The following is a 23,919-nucleotide window of genomic DNA, read 5'->3' as shown; positions in this document are numbered from 1 at the left end:
ATTTACAAAACATCCATTTCACAGAACATTCAGAAATAACTTAATGGTAACATTAGCAAAACATTATTAGAAACATATTTTTGTTAGCTGGAAACAAATGTTTAAATTGACACATATACTCAGACTCATTTGTAACCCCCCTTTTCGTGCTCCTGTTATAAAACCGAATGTTTCATTTGTATTTCACATGTGATAATTTATACTTATCCTTTCCCCCTTGTGTCCAGACTCCAGTGTGTGAGGTTTTGTGTGTGCCTGAGAGGAATTGTGGGGTGAAAGAGTTCAGAATTGCCCTTCCCCCACAACCAAAAAATCCATAGACTCTCGCTCATGGACTTCCATCTCAAAAACAAACCCTTAAAAGGATGGCAGTCCCGATACCACAAACCAGGCCTAATTGTACCACACTAATCGTCAAGCATACTCGCAAGACAATTAAACAGAATAAATGATGTATTATAATACAAAATATGATAGAAAAAAATAAAAGTTAGCAAAACAGGCCTTGTTAGGCGAGCATCTGTGCCGTTCGATAATTGCGCGAATGCGTTGATTAATGATCAAAGCTGTGGGCCTGCGGTAATGTGGCTGATGGTTAATGACAGGGTGAGTCTGGGATTAAATATGAGATGGGTAAGTGGAGATGAGGGAGTCAGGTTGCATGTCTTTTCAGACCTACTGTTCATACTGGAGCATTGTGAGCAGGCGAGGGGGAGGCACTGGGGCCCAGCGGCAGCCACAAGCGACAGCTGTCACAGCCTCTGGTGAGAGCCACTAATGACCACTCTTCACATAGGTGTCCTGCAACAGCTCCAGCCAAACAGCTACTGCATTATCCACTTCTGCATGGCGGGCCTGAAAGTTATGTAACGAAGAGCTGAAATTATACAATAGTGATTAGGTTTGACTACTGACTTTAAATCACACTGTTTTTTAAAGGGCAAGTGTGGTGAATTAAAAAAAAAAAAAGAATTTAAAGGAGCTGCTCTATGAAAAGAACAAATAAATCAGTTAATTCAAGTAAAGGACTAGTTGCTAAATCAATAAATTATTAAAAAATACATACCATTACATGCAATTCCTAAATAAAATATAGTAATATAGTAATAAATATAGTAATAAAAGCCTGCATGTGTGCATATCATGTGCCACTTTCAAATTTTAAGATAAATTCTGTCACTCAATGACAAAGAAGGATGTCTGTAGTTTTAAATACAAGTTATGCAATAATTTTCTGCAAGTTTTTTGCAAAACATAATAGCTCCAAAAATGTCAAGAAACAAAATTATTTTCTTTACTTACACCTTGAACACACACACACACATATATATATATATTTCTGTCAATGTCATGACAACTCTCGGAGTGTTTGGCATGGTAATAGGTATGACAATGTAGATATGTTTGGTCTTGGCGGAATAGATCTGCTACGCTGCTGCTGCTTTATTGCTGTTGCTGTACATTATAGCGTACATGAATACCCCGTAGCAGATCTATACAGGTGGAGCTGGGGAAGGGTTTCTGAAGCACGCTGCGCTGCTAAGCAAATGCTAACTCATGTATTTAAAGATTAAGCACGCAAGCTCATTGGCTACTAATACAACAGGAACAAATCATCTGAGACCTATAGATAATGATGTGATTATTAGCAGGATGAGTAATGATGCCCATTAGAGTTTCATGCCAAAACTTTGTATATATATATATATATATATATATATATATATATATATATATGGATAGATAGATAGATAGATAGATAGATAGATAGATAGAAAGATACTGTAGATAGATAGATAGATAGATAGATAGATAGATAGATAGATAGATAGATAGATAGATAGATAGATAGAAAGATACTGTAGATAGATAGATAGATAGATAGATAGATAGATAGATAGATAGATAGATAGATAGATAGATAGATAGATAGATAGATAGATAGATAGATAGATAGATAGATAGATAGATAGATAGATAGATAGATAGATAGATAGATAGATAGATTTTTACTAGTGAGTGCAGGACACTATAGTTCATTTATATAAGTGAGGATTGCATTAATTACTTTTTATAAAAGTATAATGCGTTACATTATAACGTATTACAAAATTACACTGGGCCGACCTTGCTTGTTTGTTGTTTAATAACATCAAAAAAAGTTCTATTTTTGGCAAATAAGTGAAATGAATATTCCTCAGGCTGAATGAAATGCATATTTACACCTGTACAGTTTTTGCTTGTTAGTATGTTTGAATTGGATCATTGAAGGTCAGCAGAAAAGACTTTGCTTAATAAAGTGAAATTTAATACATAAAGTATATTTTTGTAATTTAATATAGTTAATTATTACAGCTTTGCGTAAAATTCTGAGATTACATTTCACAGTTTTATCATTTTGAAGAATACTGAATGTTTTTGTGCAAGTGAAATGAGTAAATGCATGTTCACATGAACTACAATAACCATCATGTTTACACAGCGCACACAACACCACTGCACTTTATTTCTCTCAACATGAGGAAAGGAGAGCTGTCAGTCAATAAATATGAAAAAGTAACTTGCGTTACTTGAAGAGAAGAAGAATACCACTTAACGAAGAGACCACTTAACATTGATAATTGAACTTGGAGTGGTCTCTTAATTTTTTCCATAGCTATATATATATATATATATATATATATATATATATATATATATATATTTTTTTTTTTTTTTTTTTTTTTTTTTTGGGTGGGGGTGGACATTAGATATATTTCAGATATTGGTGGACATTCAGATATATTAGGCCTACACAACAGAATAATTCATAATAATCATTTGTTTTTAGACTTTTTTTTACTTTCTCTAGTCACACCACATATATATTTTGCCTTAAAATATTTTTAATCATTTTTTTAATTATTTATTTATTTATTGTATATTGAAATGTCTCGTTGAATAACCCAATAGATCCAGACAAAATAAATAAAAAATGATCTTCACGTCCTTGACCCATTTAAAGCCTAGATATATATATAGCCTATGTGTGTTTTATCTTTTCCCAAATCATTTCAATAATCAAAAAATGTCAGTCATTATCACTTTATGTGCCAGTAGACCGAGACTGTGTACCATTACCACTACAAGTCTTCTCAACACCAGACTTCTGCATCACATAACTTTATGCTGAATAAACAATAGTCAATGAAAGAGGGAGGTACGGAACCATTGCCTCTCCAGGTGTCGCACCAAACACACGGGGCACTTCGCTGTCGATCCGTCTCGACCTGGATCAACGTCGTTCGATGTCATCACATTGTTTCCTCGATCTACGAACCTAGACGATTTGATTGCTTTGATTTGCGATTTCAACGCTGAAGTCATTTGGAAACTGCGGAGTGCGGATGCCACTCAGTTTGTCATCATCTCGGAGTGTCACCTTGCGTTTGTGCCGTTGCCCCACAACTTCATTACGTCATTTATATGTAACGAGGTAAGTTTCGAATCGAATTCTGAGAAAGATTTCATCATAAACTGTAGCATCGCTTAATCGTTCGTGTTAATGTTAGTTCGCTACTTTGAAGGGAGATTGGACGGAGAGATTTCGCTGGGACTTGCTGTCGTGATGTGAATAGGCATTGTTTCAGCGCTGCTGGTGGAACTGAGATTAAGATTAGAGATCAATCTATTGGCAACTCACTTTAAATGATAGTCGTACATTGAATTAGTCCTTTATTTACTGTTAATAGCAGTAGCTAGCCTACATAAAGCCTATCGTGTCGCACTCACATAGGTTATAACCTCTGCCATAACCCATTCTGTTTGTCCATGCGCTATTTTTAGGAAGTTTCTCTTCTGAAGAGCTTTAACCATCTGTACTGAAACCGGAAGGAATTTAATAATTCCGATTCGGATCATTCCATAATTCCTCTAACGAATCTACTTTTGAGAAAGACATTTTTTAAAGTAAGAAATTCTCATTGTAGGCTTATATGTGTACAGCAGTCTGTTGCTGGTGAGATTGACGAGATTTTTACATAGCATGTAGTCTAGTCTATAACAAATCAGAAATTAATTAAATACATTTCTGGCAAAGTTTAATGAGTTTTCACAGACTTTTTAGAGGTGGCATAGCCAATCGTGTAGCTTAATTGGCTTTATATGTTAGGCTACATAAAATAGCTATAAAACTAATAAAACATTTGATTATTTTATTTATTTACATAAAATTTTATAATCACAACAGAATGCAGGCTATTTGTGGTTTTAGTAAAATGAGTCAGATTAAAGTGCTTTTGATTCACTAAAAAGAACCGACTCATAAGAGCCATTTGTTTAGGAATCGTACTGGTCGCTCTGTACATTTTTGATTCAATAACAGACTCGTAAGAGTCATTCATTCGGGAATCGTACTACACCGGTTTTGTTGTATGTTTTTGTTAGAACGAACCGGCGCATGATAGAGTCATTATGGCTACAGTAGTTGCGTTGAATGTTTATGATTCATTATAAAGAATCGGTTCATAAGAGAATCATTCTGGAAACGGACTGCTGGCTGCTGTATGTTTCGCTGTAGGCCTACAGTACTAGCGATGTTTGTGTAAACGACAGTTAACACATTCAGAGCAGCAGTGTTCAGATTCAGATCGGTATTTGTTAAATGGAAGCTGTTCATAAGAACCGGTTCCCAACTCTTCATCTGTGATCATTCAGAAATGTTTTTGAGTTGGCATGTCAAAGTTTCGTGTGTCATATATTTTAACTTTAGGCGACTTTGACGACAAATGTATTTACTTGAACGTGTTTGTTTATAACTTTTAGATCTACAACGCAGATATAACGACCTTTATGCTTTATTCACTCTCTTGTTAATTTAACAACAGTCACTATGCACTTTATATCGCGTAGGCTATACATATTAATTCTGCTCTAATCGTTATTATATTAACTATGAACCCAAAACCGAGCCAAGCTCAGGAAAACAGCCGCGCATTTAAATAATAAACCTGTTGATACAGAGGAAAACATGATACATTACTGAAAACCAATTATTTTAGATGGAAAAAACATAGGCTACCATGTAATGCCCAGCATTAAATTAGGTTCCAGCTATCTTCCATCATTCTATTGATTTTTTTTCGACATGATTACTTTAAACATGATCTATTATTAGATGTTTTTTTTTTTTTTTTGGTACAATACACAATAGCGACCATTGGCTTCGTATGGTCTTAAATCTAAACCCAATGTTACTTTCAGAGCTATTACAGTCTTGGGCGGGGCTTTGGTGCTTTACTTTTTTGTTTTGTTCAGTTTTTTTTCCTCCCCTCTCCCTGAAAGCTTGTCGGATGCTTGTCAGTTCGCATTTAGCTTACCATTATCAAGGCTCAAAGCCTTTGGAGGACGACGGACTGCGATTTACAGGGAATTTTTGGATAACGGTCCTGTTGAATTGGGATCTTCACTATACGGGGATAAGGAATAGGCTATGTGAATGAAGCGTTTGAAAAGCAGTAGAGGATGTTCGTGCTTCCTAAAGAACGTGCATGACTGATTTTTCATGAGGACACTTAATAAATAAAAACATATGGTAAGACATTTTACAGTTATAAAACTTAATCAAACTAATTAGCATGCATAGTAATTATAGCATGTTTTAATTATACAGTATGTGATTATGCAGCATACTTTGATTAGTAAACACCTATAGCCAGTTTCAACAGCCTCTAAACTTGAGAAAACCCTTAAGTGTTTTTTTATTTATTTATTGTAACTAGATGTTTAAGTTTGCATGCTCATTTACATATAAGGAAGGCTACTTATTTAGTAGTTTGGATACAAACTGTTAAACTGGTTTTGGTGTTGTTTGATAATGATAATGAGCTGAATGAAGGGGAGTAGGGTGATATGTGTGTGCATTATCATTATCATGGCTGTCATGGTGCCAAGGAACATCTGCTTGTGTGAAGCTGAAAGTTCATGTAACAGTCAAATAACTTGAGGGAGGTTTTGTGGTAAATCACCCAACAGGCATGTGCTGGGCTCTCTTGTTGTATTATTAGGTGAATTTGCTGGCATAAGGGCTGCTGGGGGGCTGCTGCGGGGATGGCGTCAGCATACTAGTTAATACCCCTTTGCTTTGTAATGAGGGGTCTTTTTCTGACCAGCATGACGTTGAACGGGATACTTTTGAGGGTTCTTTTGTGTTCCTTTTTGCTGGTTTACATACAATGGAATGATGTTTTGTCAGGTGACCTAAAATGGTGTTTCATCTAAATTGATCCCAACATTTCACCATGTGCACATGTAGTTTAAACATAAGGAACAAACTGCCTTTTCTTAAAAAAAAAAAAAAAAAAAAGTTAGTGAAAATAATTAACTCCTCAAAGTAACAACTGCATATTTTATTGTGTTAGCTAATTTTTTTGGTTTGCAAGAGGTGGCCTTGGATTAAAAAGATGCAGATGACACTAGAGACACTAGAGTTATTCTTGTGTTCTCTGCCGACAGACAAAAGCCTTACCTTGCAGCAGCGGTGGGAGTTATTTGCATGGGCCTTTGCTAAAGTCACTTCCCTTTTATGTGCAGCTGGTTACTGTGCTCAGCCTCAATGAAGCAAGTTGTTTACATGGCTTCAGTTCACGCACTACACACCTTTTGACAGTGCAAATCAAACAAACTCCAGCATGTTCATTCGGGAGTGAGCGAGTGGGTGTTGTACTGCTTGTTCGAGTTGTGAAGAGACCTAAGCAGCCTATGAAATCCCAACCGAGATGTAAGGAAAAGTGATAAGATGTTGAGTGCATTTTTTTTGTGGATTTGTTTTTCTTCTGAAAAGGTCCTGAGGGCTTGGGTTCAACCATTTAAATGTCGAAAGATTATTGGATTTCAAGATCTTTTTCTCTGAATGAGAATGGAATGAGCAGTTGAAAGAAAAAAAAACTGAAATAAGTTAAAAACAGTGATGGCCGAATTGTGCTTTTGATTTGAAATGGAGCCCAAGCTGTTTATATAATGACAATAAAAGACCAAGATATTTGAAATATTTGAACATTGGTCAAATACCTATTGGTCTAGAATGTGCAACATGTACATCTTCCGCATATATCCAGAGGATTAAATAACGTTCCTAATTTGACATTTCCCTTTGTCACCAGACTATTTTCTGTTTGAGGTTTATGGCTTGAACTTGTGGTGACCTTGCAAAGTTGACCCTGTACGTCCCCTCGACATTCTACTATGACTTAACAAGCATTTCCAGTCCTCTCGCAACCCCTAATAGCTCAAGATCCGCTAGCTGGAGGAAGGGACCATTAACATTATCAGTGGCTTTGAGTACAGGCAGTATAGGGAGGCTAAAACAAAAGGCACAAGGGTGGCATTGTGAAGGATCAGCAGTAGATTACTGGAATTCTTTTTCCATGGCCTGAATAAGCTTCTAGTTCCCCCATCTGGACACATGAGAAAAGCTTACATTTGCAACTTTAATATTTTAATGCCTTTGTTATACTGAAGCAATATGAGGCTGCTTAGCCATTAGTGTCAGTTGGATTCAGAAGACATAATAACGAGCGCCGCAAATGTTAGATCCTTTTGGTGAAGTGTATGCAGTAATGTTTTATGATGCGTTCTGTTGATTATTTCAAAGTAGGGAAATAGATTTAATGAGCTGATATTATTGCTACAGTATGCGTAATGTGTATTATAGTATGTCACAAAGCTGTTAAATGTTTCATTGCTACATCATTGCCTCTCATTGCTGATTAAATTAAACATAAACACACACATACGCACACACATACACACACCCACGTACAGAAACAGATACATGAGAGAGACGGTTGGAGGATTGGGTCATGCATATGTCATCAACTGAAGTGCAGTTTTACCTGTTGTGGATTAATTTGAATAACTGTCTGTTTGATAAACAGCTGAATGTTGTACATTCAGTCTAATAGAATCATAATCAGGAAAATGGCTTCGAAGACACACGCACACCGAGTTTGAGAGACATTTGCCCTCAGGAGCAATAATTCTGAAAGGAAATATCCATAAATTGTGGTCTTAATTCACCTTTGGTTTGAATTACGGCGAGCGAGTTAAATGAAAATGCTCAATCGTTTCCTTAATGGGATCATTTACACAAAAAATAACATTTTGTCATCTTTTACTCATCATCATGTCATTTAAAACCCGTATAACCTGTAGAACACAGTTGATGTTTGGCAGAATGTCTGAGCTGCTCTTTTCCATACATTCGACGTGAATAAGGACTGAGGCTGTCAAGCTCCCAAGTGGACAAAAAAAGTACTAGAAAAGCATTTTAAGAATAGTCTTACATGAGTTGTGCAATATATTTAAAGTCATTTAAACAAACGGTAGCTTTGCATGAGGAAATGACTGAAATTTAAGTTGTTTTTCACTAAAAACTATGCACAAGATGGTCACCATTCCCTTTCGTGGTATGGAAAGAAGCAGCTTGGACATTCTGCTATAAATTACTCTTTCTAGTCAAAGTTCTGACCCTGTCAGAGCTGGGTATTTCTGCATTTAAACGACTTTTATTGGCGTAACACAATGTAGTCAATTTGATTCAATTATATTAAATCACATTTTCCACTTCAATAAAAACAGATTATTTAGATGTTACTGTACCAGATGAAGCACATTTTCAGGTTACATTTGTAGTAGTCTCGCATAGTCAGACATTTAGACTGACGGCAGAAGGTCTGGACTCCATCGCAGCTTTCATTGACCAAGGACCGCCCAACCAATCACAGTTCGTTTTGTTCTGCAGCATGATTGGGGCATGAAAATGTAAAGTTGACTTCCCTACGATAACAGACCGGTATGCATCTAATAAATTATTCTTCATTTAAGAACATTGTGCCAGGTGAACTTCATATACTTCTGAAAATCCAGCATTTAGCTGATACTGATAAGTGGTCAAACACAGCGACTTTCTTCTTCTATGAGGTGGTTTGGCGTCACAAAGGCATTGTTTCCAGGTGGACTGTTGCGACCCAAAAACTTTTCAATTTGCCTAGGGACATTAAGAGAATGCAACATTTACAGGTGATCCCGGACGAGCCCCCATTAAATGTTACGACGTGACACATGTACCTGGAAATCCTGTAGAATTCAACTTAAGTCATATGATGACTTTGAAACTAACAAAATGTTTCTCATTTTGTTTGCCTTACGCATCAGCTGTTTAGCCAACGGTCCATGAGCGCTAAGTCTATTGCTAGATTAAAGGGTTAGTTCACCCAAAAATGAAAATTCTGTCATTAATTACTCACCCTCATGTTATTTCCGTAAGACTTTCGTTCATCTTTGGAACACAAATCAAGCTCTTTTTGATGAAATCTGAGAGCTTTCTGTCCCTCTGTTGACAGCTACGCAACTGAAACTTTGACACTTCAAAAAGTTCATAAAGACATCGCTAAACTAATCCATATGAATTGAGCTGTTCAGTCCAAAATTTTCTGAAGAGACACGATTTCTTTATATGATGAACAGTTTGAATTTAGGCTCTTCAGAAAATTTGGACAATTCATATGGATTCGTTTTACGATCTCTTTATGAACTTTTTGAAGTGTCAAAGTTTGATCTCTCATATTTAATTAAAAATACCTTAATTTGCATTCTGAAAGTCTTACGGGTTTGGAATGACATGAGGGTGAGTACTCAGTGACAGATTTTTCATTTTTGGGTGAACTAACCCTTTAACTAACATTTACACAGGTTGACATAGGACCCGTCATGTTCCAAGCAAGCTGTGCTAGCCTTAGTATAGCCTAAGCTATACTTGATAATTATTATAGCATTAGTGAACTTGACTACATCTTAACTGACAACACAGATGAGATGACTAATGAGTTTGCAAATAAAAGAACTTAATGACGCCAAATACTTGTTAATGCGCACCCCTGCAGACAGATGAACAGACACACGCTCTCATTGAGTGGTGTGTCTTCACTGCTCCCCCGGGCCATCTGATGGGGAGCTGGCACCACGGCCGAGCAGCTCCAACACGCGTGGTCAACATGTGGGCGGTAATCCCGCTATTAGGGTAATCTGCTCAACCCACCAATCAATAGAGAGCACGCCCATCCTCCATCAGAGCCCTGTAACAGGCAAAATTAGGACTGAAGAAAAATGATTTAATCACTGGGATTAAGTGCAGCTGAGGGGGAGGAGAGACTCCGCATGAAGAATTTAATTTGCTAAGTTAAGACGTCCAGGTTAAGAGTGAACAGATGTCTTCCTAAATTGGTTGATATTTATTTGATTATATACCTATTTGTGGTTTTGTTTGTTTTTGATTAGGCACTAAATAGTCAGTAAATACAGCGTTAGATACATACAGTTGCTCCAAAAAACAAAAAAAATGTATGTCAGTGTCATTGCATTACATAACAAAATATCAAACCAATTGCCATTTATTTCAAAGAAAACACATTTCAAGCAAACATTTCACTAAATAATTATTTAGATATGTTCTAATTGTCTTGGTGGATCACGTCCATTGTTAATGTGATGATCTACAACTGTGGTTACTCTGCTACACATATGATATTTTGATATATAACGCAATACATGTGTTCAATTTTTCATGTAGTATAAACAATATGTAATGTCATTTTGGTGTATTAAATAAATAAATAATTCTTAAAAATACATTATTTTGTCTATTCATTTATTTATTACAAAAATTAATTCCACTTCATATTAAAGTAATACTGTTTTGTAATTGTGTTTTGATCTACTATATGGTAGTAAATACAGCCTCAACCAGTATAGTAAGGTAAACCAACTGCTGTACTTGTTTTTCCGGAGTGTTAAGGCAGAAATACGTGTCTTAATCTGCCCATGTTTTGTTTTATATGTACACAAAGGGATGCTATCTCTCTTGACTGAACCAGAATCTATTCAAGTGATGGCAGATACCTTGTCTTTTAATTCAGTAGTGCTGACTAATCAGCATCACCCAGTATAGTGGAAAAACAGGCTGGTGGTGTCATGACTGTTCATTACTTGTAGTAAATACAAATGTGTTTTGATGATAAAAAACTGTTTTGGAATGATTGTATCCAGGATTTGTGTGTGTATCAGCTGTGTTGGGCGTGCATAATGCCCAGTGTCTAGTGGAGGGCTTGGCACATGAGTGAGCTGGCATCAGTGGGCAGAGAGAGAGACAGAGAGAGCTAAGCAGGGCACAGCTTTGGCACAAGAGAGCACAACAAGTGATGGCAGTGTGTATCTTCCTGTTCAACGTTCCAACAGGAACAGGTTGGTACTGTATACTGCACACATCCCTGTTTTTGACCATGACCTCACTGCCATCGTGTCCAGCATTGAGTTAGTAGACTTGTTCTGTACCATTGCCATGGTCTTTTGCCTTTTTAAGGGGATAGTTTACCCAAAAATCTTATTTATGCACACATCTCATGTTGTTCCACCATATAATGAAAGTGAATGGGCACTGCAGCTGTAAAGCTCCAACAAAAACAAAACAAAAAAAGAACTTATAAACTCTGTATATTCCAAGGCTTCTAAGCCATACAGTAGCTTTGTGTCAGAAACAAACAGAAATTTAATTTGTTGTTTGAAAATTATTGTCTGTATAGTTTTATGGTGCTTTTTTCATTGTTTTAAGACTTTGACAGCTCTGATTCCCATTCACTTTCATCATATGGAAAAGACCATCCCGGTTATTCAGGAGAGAGAAAGTCCTGAGTCAATAAGATTTATTTATTTATTTTTTGAAAGAAAGAATTATTGAGCAAGGATGCATTAAATTGATCCAAATTGACAGTAAACATTTACATTACTACAAAATATTTCTATTTTAAAATAAATGTTGTTCTTTTAAACTTGTTATTTCTCTGAATTCTGTTTTCAACATTGGTAACAATAAGAAAGAACGATTTATAAAGGATCACGTGACACTGAAGACAGGAGTATGCTGACAATTCAGCTTTTCCATCACAGGAAAAACTACATTTTAAAATATATTTAAATATGAAACTTGTAATACTATTTCACAATATTGCTGCTTTTACCCGATCTTTGCTCCAAGAAATACAGCCTTGGTGAGCATAAGAAACTTCTTTCAGAAACATTGAAAAATCATACCAACTCCTAAGTTTTGTGCAATTAGTGTAATTCTCATTTTTGCGTAAACTGTCCCATTTAAAGGATTAGTTCCCCCAAAAGAAAATTCTGTCATTAATTACTCACCCTCATGTTGTTTCACACCCATAAGACATTCGTTCATCTTCGGAACACAAATTAAGATATTTTTATTAAAATTAAGATGGCTTAGTGAGGCCTCCATTGACGCAAGATAATTAACACTTTCAGATGCCCAGAAAGCTACTAAACAGTTCATGTGACTGTGACTGAAGCGGCGAGAATACTTTTTATGCGCCAAAAGAACAAAATATAGACTTTATTCTACAATATTTAGTAATGGGCGATTTCAAAACAATGCCAAAGTCACGCCCTCCACTGGAGAACCATTGAAATTTCTAAACATTTATGATGTAACGAAGCCTACAATCACATGACTTTGGCAGTTTGATAGATGTTCCCAACCACTGATTCGAAACAAAAGATTCCTAAAGCTTCAAATGGTGCGTTCAAGTCTTCCTGGGAAGTTCGTATTTACGAGGTGGGAAATCGTGTGTACGACGGTAGGTGTGTTCAAGTCACTTTCGTCGGAGTATGATGGCGGTGTGCCTTCTCTAAATTAATTACACAAAATTACAACACTTCTGCTTCTAGAAAATGTAGAGCAAATAATGTACATTAGTTGTATGTTGCTTTTTTATGTTTTTTAATTAATTTATGAAGCTGTTGTAAACTTTATTGTTGCATATTACATTTTTATACTGTGATGCTATTGTATTTTTTGCTGGGAATCAGCTTACTTTGTTGTAAATAGAAAAGCCTGACAATTCACTGCTAAATACCTGTAATATTGTGGTATTTCGCCATGTTTCTGACTGACACGCCCCCAACTCGTACAGATCGGAGCTTAAAGAAAATTACGAGCTTCCCACTGGTATTTACGACATTGTGGTGGCATTCATGTCAGTTCTGCTCGTAAATACGATCTTTCCGACATGACTTGAACGCACCAAAAGCTTCACGAAGCAATGTTTTGAAATCGCCCATCATTAGATATTGTTGAATAAAGTCGTTATTTTGTTTTTTTGGCACACAAAATGTATTCTCGCCGCTTCATAACATTAAGGTTGAACCACTGAAGTCACATGAACTGTTTTAAATACATCTTTAGTAGCTTTCTGGGCATCCTGAAGTGTTAATTATCTTGCGTCAATGGAGGCCTGACTGAGCTATCGGATTTTATCAAAAATATCTTAATTTGTGTTCCGAAGATGAACAAAGGTCTTACGGGTGTGGAACAACATGAGGGTGAGTAATTACTGACAGAATTTTCATTTTTGGGTGAACTAACCCTTTAATTGTATCTTTACCTCATTGCAGCATAAACAACCATCAAACTAAGACCAGACCTTTCCAGACCATAGCAATGCTGAAAGATGGTACTGCAGCAAAGACCGATCATATGATACCATGAAAGGCCAAATTAGATAGCAAACCAAACCTGGTTAAACCAGATCATGTTATACATTTAGAACATAATACTCTCCAAACCACATAACATCAAGCCATAACAATGCCACACTAGACCAAACCTGACTAGAACCCTTTATGGTACTTTATTCAGTAGTGCATAATCACACAATGTCTAACAAATGTTCCATTTGAGATTATAGAAACAAGTCATTGTTGCTATTGGCTGGAAACCACACAAACAGTTGTGGCAACTCCACCCTTAAGGCAGGAACACACCAAGCCGACGGTCGGCCGTCGGGCAGTTTTTCTTCGTCGGCCAACTAAGTTTTCTCAGTGTGTTTCTGCACCGTCGGCTGAAGTTGGTCCTCGTCGGCTTTTTTTCGGCCGATTCGAAATGTTGAATCGGCGTTGGAGCTCGTCGGGCCGTCGGGCCATATGATCATTCTGATTGGCTGTTCAGCTACTGCCGTCTGCTGTTCGGAAAGGCATTTCATCTCACGCAGGCGCAGAACTGACGTGCTACTTGGCCGTGGGCTGTTTAGCGTCGGTTTGGTGTGTCAGGGCAACTTTGGACACAGACGCTGCCGACGTGAGCCAACCCCGCAGTCTGCTTTCGTCGCCACTAGTTCGTCGGCGTCGGCTTGGTGTGTTCTGGCCTTTAGACAGAACTGAAACAGCTCTTTTTCTCTTGAGCTTGTAATGCAAACCACCCAATCTGACTGATAAAGTCACAAGGAATTTTAGTTTCACATTAGTACTTTCTGGTATAGGATCTCTTTGTAAACTGTCTAGGACAGATTCTGCTATCTAGACTTGCCTTGTTAGTTTTGTTTTAGTAGTTTACTCTCATGTGCCACTGTTAGTGATGGCTGTAACCACCATAACCAACTTCATGTTTAGATTAGTGATACAGTTTATGTGTTAATGACTTTTAAACAATAGTTGACCCAAGAATGAAAGCTGTCATCATTTAATTACTTGTGTTGAACTAAACTTGTATGGATTTTTATTCCTTTGTGGAACAAAAACAACATTCTTCAAATGATCTTCTTTTGTTTTCAGCAGAAGAAACAAATTCATAGTTACAATCTTTGTTTTGAAGGAAACCATTCTGAATAGTTCTTCACATGATTTGTGGAAAGTTGTTTTTAAACTTTGGGAAGGACAAACATTCAGCTGGTCCGGGTTTTGCCTTTCACAACCAGATGCTTTTATTTATTTTACTTAAACTGATTACTTAAAAAATACATTTTACAAAACCAAAAGCAAATGTCTTAGCAGATCATAATACACTATAGTGCTATACAAAATGTTATACTGCACAATCATACACTATATCAAACAAAATATCTAACACTATAGCTGTTGCTATTTAAAGCACAGCTGTTACTCAGTCTTATCAGAGGTTTGTTTGAGTGTCTGAGTTATTTGTATACGAGTATCACATTCTTTGTCCACTGATCTGATTTCAAAGATTCCATGTTTTGTTAAAGCAGCAGTGTGTTTGCTTTTCTCTTTATGCAATGCACTCCTCTGTATTTTAGAAACTTGCTAATAGTGTCTCATCTCTCTGGAGATGTCCCTGTTGTGCCTTTTTCCTGTGGACTGATTGCATGTGGATTTCAACTAATTGGATCCTGTGGATGTCAAGGCCTTGCTGCTGTAAATTATTCAGAGTCTAGTTTGTCTGTAAAACAACATGTCGAAAAGCACTGCACGTTATATCTTCATTTGTGTACTTTGTATTTAATGCATCTAAATATTTGATGCTGCTTTTATTGATCGTTGCTTTAAAAATTGATTTATTATTTTGAAAGGATAATGATTGTGTAAATGGGAAGGGAGAGTATTGGTCATAAGGGTGGCCAAAGATTTTTGGTTTTAAAGTGGAAAAACGATCTGAAATATTCCTCCTAGGTTCAGTGGAAAAACAGGCCTCTGGTGACATTTCTGCATCATGATGTTACGTGGCTTCTTGCAAATTTCTTTCGAACTTAATTAACCATTGTGTGACACTAAAATGTGTAATCCAAAACATATGAATATGAATCTGACAACATTTTACTTTGGAAGTTGTAGATATCGTGGAAATTTGAAAATGAAACGCCTGGTGAATGGAAGTAAAAGGTTAATTGCATTTGAAAACTTTCCACCAACACTAAATCCTACCATAAAACTAACCGATAGTGTTAACAAAAGGAAACGTGAGATAAAACCGCATATTCTGAGGCAGTAATTCCATTTTAGCTTGCTTCTACAAGTATTTGAGCTCTTTTATCAGGACTTATGTCTTTCACTTTTACCCAAATGCTCCACATTGCACGTGCAGCGCAGTGCCAGGTGAGGTACTGAGCAAGTTTACTATGTCAGTAAAGCCATACATATAGAGCTGGTTATGTGATGCAAATGTCAAAATGTATTAATTATGCAAAAAATAGGTCTTCATTAATCGTTAATTTGCCTCAGTAAATACAATTTGTGTGAACAGAAATAAAAGTTATCAGTGTTTTACTGTCACTAGTTTTCATTTCACCTGGAAAATGCAATGAATTATATGTAAAGGTACATTTTTGGAGTTTTTGCAAAAATGTGGTTAGAGGCATGTTTTTCCAATGAGCCTAGGTTGGGAATATTTGCAAATTTCAGCTTCCCCAACAGCTGTTCCTCTGAGAAAGAGCTCAGAGATTATTAATAGCTCAAGCTCGAGGGAATTCACTTATTGAGAAAAATAAAGCTAGCATTCAGTGCCAAACCTCTCATATCCAATACAGTGCATCCCTTCTGTTCAAATTTCTCAAGATGTTGAAGTCTGTTTCTGAGTTTCTTGTGCAAGTGCATACTTTTACTTCCAGGATCTTCAGTAAACTCCTTTTTTTTTTTTTTTTTTTTTTTTTTTTTAAAAGTCTCGCTATTGCAGTGTTATATCTGAAATCAATATATCAATATAGTTGACTAGGCAGCCCTTTTGTTTGTAGGGAGATACATAAATTTACAGAAAACTCTGATGTCAGTGTAAGACAAAACTTTGGTTTACGAACAGCATTTATTTTGTATAGTATTCTACGTAATAAATGTATGACTTTTAAGTTTATACTTTTAGTTAATGCATTAGCTAACAGTAGTAGCCTAAATAATAAAAAAAAATAATAATAATAACCTTAAGCATTAACTGATGTTTGCATTTACAACCTTATTGTAAAATTGTCACCAAACTTTTTACATCCTCATTTTGACAATTCTAAGGAATTGACAGAAGTATTCTACATGTATTTTCCTGACAAGGCTTCTAAGTCTTAACACTCGTCACATGATACAGTGTAAATATATAATTCATCTCGGCAGTCGGTGCCGCTGGTCCCCCGAGGGCAAAACTCTTTTACATCTGTTTTTTTTTTTTTTTTTTTTTGTATCGTGACAAGTGATAGTAGCCCTGTTGTGTCACACTTCACCAAGCCTGTTTAAAGAGGTTCATCAGCTGAATGAAGTCTGTGGTTTGGAGAAGGACGCTGGAAGCTTTAGTTCACTTCCTTGGGGTAACTGGGATTAAAGGGTGTAATCCACCTCATTTTGGCACCAGACGTCCAGCTGGACTGACCTCAAATCCCAGAGAGCCCGACATGACATATCCCTCAGCGAGGGGAATGCTCGACACCACCATTTTGATCAGGCTTGAGCCAAAACAGCCCTTTATACAATAACACGAGAGGCTATTGTTGTCATTGAGCTGTAGTAAACAACCAAGTAAATGGATGAATCTCACTAAAATTGTAAGAAATGTCCAGAGGATTCACTCCAAAATAAGGAAATAAATAGTTTTAATTAATAATTTTTGGTATGAGAATAGATTGTGTTGGTGTATTGTCAGCAATAGTGACAAACTGAAGCTTTTTTTTCTGGAGGGCGCGAGTTGGGCGTCCTCTTTGCCGATCCATCAAAATTCCAGCTATTGTTTTGCTCCAGTGGTTGCTCTATAAACAGGAAGTGAGACCTCTCATCAGAGTAAAGGCTTCCTGCTGAAATGACAACACACACTCACACACATGTACTTATTCCCCTGGTTATATGTATGCTCGTACACATAAGCACACCAGCCTCCCCCTCCCACCATCTAGCACACACATATATGCACACATACCAGATGGGAGATGGGTGTGACGGGGCAGTTTCATTAAAAAAGAGACAGATCTTCTCTTACCAGAACAGGAACACGAAAAAGAAGAACAGAGAAGAGGGAGGGAAAGAGAGCGATTGAGATGGCTTTCATGGTGTTAGATTACCTGTCCTTCTCTGAACTAACCAGAGTGAGAGAAACCAGCCGTTTTAAGAAACTTGAGCTTGTTCAGAGACTGTGACAATGACCTTAAAGCATAAATTCATATTCTTTACTGTATTAAACCTCTTGATGCATGAATTAATAAAGTAAAAAAAAAAAAAAAAAATACTTTCATTATGGTTATTTTTTATTTCCAAACCACATATATCTTAATTAAAAATAAGTTTTTATATATTTGATTTTATTTATTTTTTAATTTTGTTAATATTCTGAGAGAGTTGCATATCTGTCCATTGCATTAGGATGATCATGTTAAATATTCCATCGGTACTTGGTGCACTACTTTCCCATATTGAATTTGTGTTGTTATTAATAATAATAATAATAATAATAATAATAATAATAACACTATGATTGTCATATAGAATTATGGGGTCACCCATGGTAGTTTGGATGTAAGATCACACCCTGAATGTTTAAAAATGGCTTTTTGGCCATTGGCTGAAATGCTTGTTTACTGTAATAGACATCATGCATCAGAGGGATAAGATAATACACTCTAAAAAATGCTGGGTTAAAAACAACCCAAGTTGGGTTGAAAATGGACAAACCCAGCAGTTGGGTTAAATGTTTGCCCAACCTGCTGGGTAGTTTTACTTACAGTAACTCAACTATTGTATAAAAATTACAGTATTGCTTACTTAAAATGAACCCAAAATATCTTGAAAATTAAAATTTATTAATATGTTTAATAAATGAACATTTTGATTTCATTTTAGATTCATTTTAAGTCAGCCATATAGTCATTTTTAAACAATAGTTGGGTTAAATAAAACTACCCAGCAGGTTGGGCAAACGTTTAACCCAACAGTTGGGTTAAAACAACCCAATCGCTGGGTTTGTCCATTTTCAACCCAACTTGGGTTGTTTTTAACCCAGCATTTTTTAGAGTGTAGGATTTAATGCACTTTATAGGACAAATCTAAGGTCAACAATTTCAAGATCTGCCCCAGGTATTTTCCTTGCTAATGTAAGCATCAGTATCTCTATTATTATTATTACTCATACATGGGAATTTTAACAAACCCCTCACCCAAAGTATTAAACTTTTTTCAGCTACAGACACGAATAATACCTCAAATCATGTGCTATTGCTTTTCTAAGCACCTAATAGAAAGAGCGTTCATAGTCATATGAGAGCAGAATGTCAAAGACTTGGGGGAGGGTTCTTTTAACTTGGATGGGTAAGCAAGTAACCACAAAGAACACCATAGCAACCACCTAGCAACACCTCAGGAACCTTTAGCCACCTCATAGCAATGCCCTGGCAACGACCTACAAAATTAAAACAGCATCGTGGTGGCTTTTATTCCATGCACAGGCAAGCACCATTCAGAATATATATATATATATATAAAAGTCTTTAACTCTTTCCCTGTGATTGACGGAATTTTCCGGCTTTCCGTGTTTTCACAGTTATATGGCAGGGGGCGCTATTACACATCTTCTGAAAGACTACAGAATCTCTAGATCAAAACACAGGCGAAGAAGCAGAAACATGCGATAAAAGCATTGTTTATATTCATCGTAATTTAAAAAAAAACATGCATTTTTTTTTTAGCTTTTTGATAAAATTTCTGCTTTTTTATTTTATGTACCCACATTCGTTGATGAAAATAAAAAAAAAAATAATGCATGAAGCTAGGAAGCTGTGTTTTTTTTTAATATTAGAGGTTCCGTTCTTTTGATATTTTGCATGTTCAGACATTTATTCAACAACATATTGGTCACAAAAGTTTTGTGAAAATGATCAAAAATGATGGTCGTTGCTGGAAACTTAAAAATAAATGCTGACGGGGGAAAGAGTTAAAAACGTGCCACTTTTCACGGTTCTGGTATAATAAACAGTATTTGCAGGGTGAGAGAGTTATCACAGTGTGAACTCAACATTAATAAATAAACAGTTGGAGAGACAATACTTTGAAGGCCATGAGAAAGACATCTGGCTGCCCTGCACTCTCTAACCGAGCGATCGTGATCACGTCTCTCGCCAAGGGCGCAGATATACTTACGGAGGCCAGGCGGTTCTGAGGAAGAATGTCCCACTTGGGCTGCCATCAAGGGCAATAAAGCATACAGGCAGTGTAGGGATGAGCTGAACAGTTCATATAACGCAATAATTGATCAAATGCTGTAACTTTAGCTTGTTTTTAGCAGTTTGGATGCGTTACATGAGTAAATGATGAGAGAATTTTCATTTTTGGGTAAACTATACCTTTAAGAATATTTATTTATTTTGCTCTGCCAAATATGGGTCATACGGATCTGGCAACCCAAAGCCAGGCACTTAACCCCTAAGTTGCCCCCGGTGGCTTCTGCAACCCCTCCAATCAGCAGTCGCTCGCCCCCAGGCCACAAACCTAATGTAGAGTTTTAGTTTGTTCTGTGCCATAACATATGCTCAACGCAAAGATAAAACATTGATATGGTTTGCAAATATTTGAGTTAAAAATCAAAGAATGGCCCACTTTTGCAACCTTTCCTGTTCCTGTGCCACATTTATTCTGTTTTATCTTCATTTGTTGAGAAAGTGTTTGCAAAAAAGAAGGGGAGTGAGAGACAAAAAGAGAGACAGAGAAAGAGAGTCTGAGCTGGCCTTACCATGATAATCTAATCCCTGTTCAGAGAGCTTTTTTTAGAGAGCAAGTTAATGCTTTCAGATTATAGTTCAGCTAGACCACGCCAACCACACTAGTGTATCTGCAAGCCACTTACTGTCACAATATCACTTCTACAGTCACAAGACAACTGTGATAACAAACAAAGTGTAAATCAAGGGTATTATAGTTAACTAAAACATTTCTCATCAACATTTTAACTTAATGTAAACTTAATAAGTAAAACTGAAACTGAATTAAAATTCTCAGAGAATATCCTGGCTTTTTTATATACTGAAAGTGAATAAGGGGTGAGGGTGTCAAGCTTAAAAAAAGGACACAAAAGAACCATACAATTAGACTTTCTAAAGCTACACAATAGTAACATTGAGTCAGTAAGTCGACCTCAAGAACCAGATTTGTTTGATTCATAAACAAATCATTAAGACCAGTTATGTGAACTAAATCAACTGATTCAATGAAACTGATTCAATCTGATTTTGTTCACAAATCAGACATCTCTTCTTCTAAATTTCAGCCTGTTACCCTCACAAAGCTACGGCGTGACAGAAGATGTGGAATATAGCTCATATTTCGTCATGTATGGACCGTCGTTCACAAATTAAAATATTTTTGATGAAATCCGAGGGTATGTGAACCACACATAGGCAGCAATGACATTGCACATTTTGAGGTCCAGAAAGGTAGTAAAAATTAGTCTGTTATCTATAGTCTGTTAAAATAGACTACATGACTACAGTGGTTCAACCTTAATGTTATAAAGTGACGAGAATACATTTTGTGTGCAAAAACAAAACAAAAATAACTACTTTAACTGTTGTCATACGCAGTTGACATAATAAATGCAGTGCAGCGCTTCCGTGTTTACGTCCGAACACCTGCGTCAGCATCACACGCATGCGTCGTAGTACTCCCGTGTACAGCTTTGGCCATTATTGAGCTGTTGTTCAGATGTATACACAGAAGCCTGCACTGCGTTCACCAGGTCAACTGCATTTGACAGTTCAAACTGTTAAATAAAGTCGTTATTTTTATATATGTGTGATTTTATTGCTTTCCTGTGAATTTTATTGCAGTTTGCAACTATCAAATCATAATAGTTTACATGCAAATCAGTAAGCAACAAGTTGTTAATCTGGTCAAGAGCAGATGAAACTTATTTGTCTGCTTGAGTGTGTATGTGTGTGTTTCTTAGACGAGTTGTGTGGCCGCATAGGTGTTATGTCATACTGCCATCAGGAGTGCTGCAGAGGCTCGGCCAGATATTACATAAGCATTATTGCTGGTGTCCCTCTCTCATCTCTCTATCACTGCTGTCTCACATACACACACACAGAAATACATGCACACTTGCATGCTTTGGCTTGCACCCAAAAACATACAAATTCACCTGTGGACACACGTAGAGTCATTTATCGATTATTCCAAACAAATTTACTTAAGACAATTCGCCACTTTCACAGATCTGCATGAATAATGTACACTGTAATGTTATGGTGATCATATGACCGCTAGCTGTTTGTCTTAAGTATCACTTTATAAGGCACTCTACTAAAAAAGACATCCTATTCTTAAGTATCTTTGTCTTGTTTGCCAATAAAAATAGCTACCTGAACAGCCAAACGACATCATGACCATTCTGCTAAACGTTTACATTGGTGTTCCACGTATGAAAGAGAGTCACAAAGGTTTGGAACGACATAAGGGTCAGAATTGTTCCTTTAAAGAATTTTATTTTTTTTTTTAAGTAAAGGAATGCTGATGGAATCCTAATGAAATTAAGAAGAGGAATCATCGAATTAAATAATATAACTAAAATGTGAGGTAATCTGAATAACTTTACCTTTTGGAAAATAAATGTGATTTATTATTTGATTTGATTCTTAATTGATTATGGAAGCTTGTTTCTGCCATGAAATAAAAAATCAAAAGGTAATTACGAATTTTTATATAGAGCAATGAATTATAATTATAATTATAGTTTTAATTGTGAGTTTATATCTGACTAAAGTCACAATTGTGTGATATAAAGTCATAATTGCTAGTTACAAACTCATAATTGCATAATATAATGTCAGAATTGTGTGATATAAAGTCGTAATTGCGAGTTATAATGTCAGAATTGTGAGATAAAAACTCACAATTGCATGTTATAATATCCAGTTGAGAGGGAAAAAAGACACCTTTTTTTCTCAGAATTGCGAGATATAAACTCACAATTGGGAGTTATAAAGTCAAAATTGCATGATATAAAGTCAGAATTGCGAGTTATAAAGTCAGAATTGCATGATATAAAGTCAGAATTGCAAGTTACAAAGTCAGAATTGCGTATGGTCAGAACTGTGAGTTATAAAGTCAGAATTGCAAGTTACAAAGTCAGAATTGCGTATGGTCAGAACTGTGAGTTATAAAGTCAGAATTGCATGATATAAAGTCAGAATTGCATGATATAAAGTCAGAATTGCAAGTTACAAAGTCAGAATTGCGTGTGGTCAGAATTGCGAGTTATAACGTCAGAATTGCATGATATAAAGTCAGAATTGTGAGTTACAAAGTCAGAATTGCGTGTGGTCAGAATTGCGAGTTATAAAGTCAGAATTGCATGATATAAAGTCAGAATTGTGAGTTACAAAGTCAGAATTGCGTGCGGTCAGAATTGCGAGTTATAACGTCAGAATTGCATGATAAAAAGTCAGAATTGCAAGTTACAAAGTCAGAATTGCGTGCGGTCAGAATTGCGAGTTATAACGTCAGAATTGCATGATAAAAGTCAGAATTGCAAGTTACAAAGTCAGAATTGCGTGCGGTCAGAATTGCGAGTTATAACGTCAGAATTGCATGATAAAAGTCAGAATTGCAAGTTACAAAGTCAGAATTGCGTGTGGTCAGAATTGCGAGTTATAACGTCAGAATTGCATGATATAAAGTCAGAATTGCAAGTTACAAAGTCAGAATTGCGTGTGGTCAGAATTGCGAGTTATAACGTCAGAATTGCATGATATAAAGTCAGAATTGTGAGTTACAAAGTCAGAATTGCGTGTGGTCAGAATTGCGAGTTATAAAGTCAGAATTGCATGATATAAAGTCAGAATTGTGAGTTACAAAGTCAGAATTGCGTGCGGTCAGAATTGCGAGTTATAACGTCAGAATTGCATGATAAAAAGTCAGAATTGCAAGTTACAAAGTCAGAATTGCATGATATAAAGTCAGAATTGCGTGCGGTCAGAATTGCGAGTTATAACGTCAGAATTGCATGATAAAAAGTCAGAATTGCAAGTTACAAAGTCAGAATTGCGTGCGGTCAGAATTGCGAGTTATAACGTCAGAATTGCATGATAAAAGTCAGAATTGCAAGTTACAAAGTCAGAATTGCGT

At 36.3% G+C, this 23,919-nt stretch overlaps 1 protein-coding gene across 4 annotated transcripts in view; it reads left to right on the top strand.

The window, feature by feature from the left end:
- The first annotated feature begins 2,936 nt into the window (after positions 1 to 2,936).
- Positions 2,937 to 23,919, top strand: part of znf516 (zinc finger protein 516) — a 114,860-nt gene continuing 93,877 nt past the window's right edge. For 3 of the 4 annotated variants that reach the window (XM_067361458.1, XM_067361456.1, XM_067361459.1), the window contains exon 1: positions 2,937 to 3,475. The gene's annotated coding sequence lies outside the window, so the exon portion shown is untranslated. Of the gene's footprint in view, positions 3,476 to 5,374; positions 5,573 to 23,919 lie in introns of those variants that run through there. The other variant, XM_067361457.1, reaches the window with a different exon arrangement.

The sequence above is a fragment of the Chanodichthys erythropterus genome, chromosome 15 (assembly GCF_024489055.1).
Source record: "Chanodichthys erythropterus isolate Z2021 chromosome 15, ASM2448905v1, whole genome shotgun sequence".
Lineage (NCBI taxonomy): Eukaryota > Metazoa > Chordata > Actinopteri > Cypriniformes > Xenocyprididae > Chanodichthys > Chanodichthys erythropterus.
The sequence above is the reverse complement of the archived record's forward strand: the minus strand, read 5'-3'. Positions and strand labels throughout refer to the sequence as shown.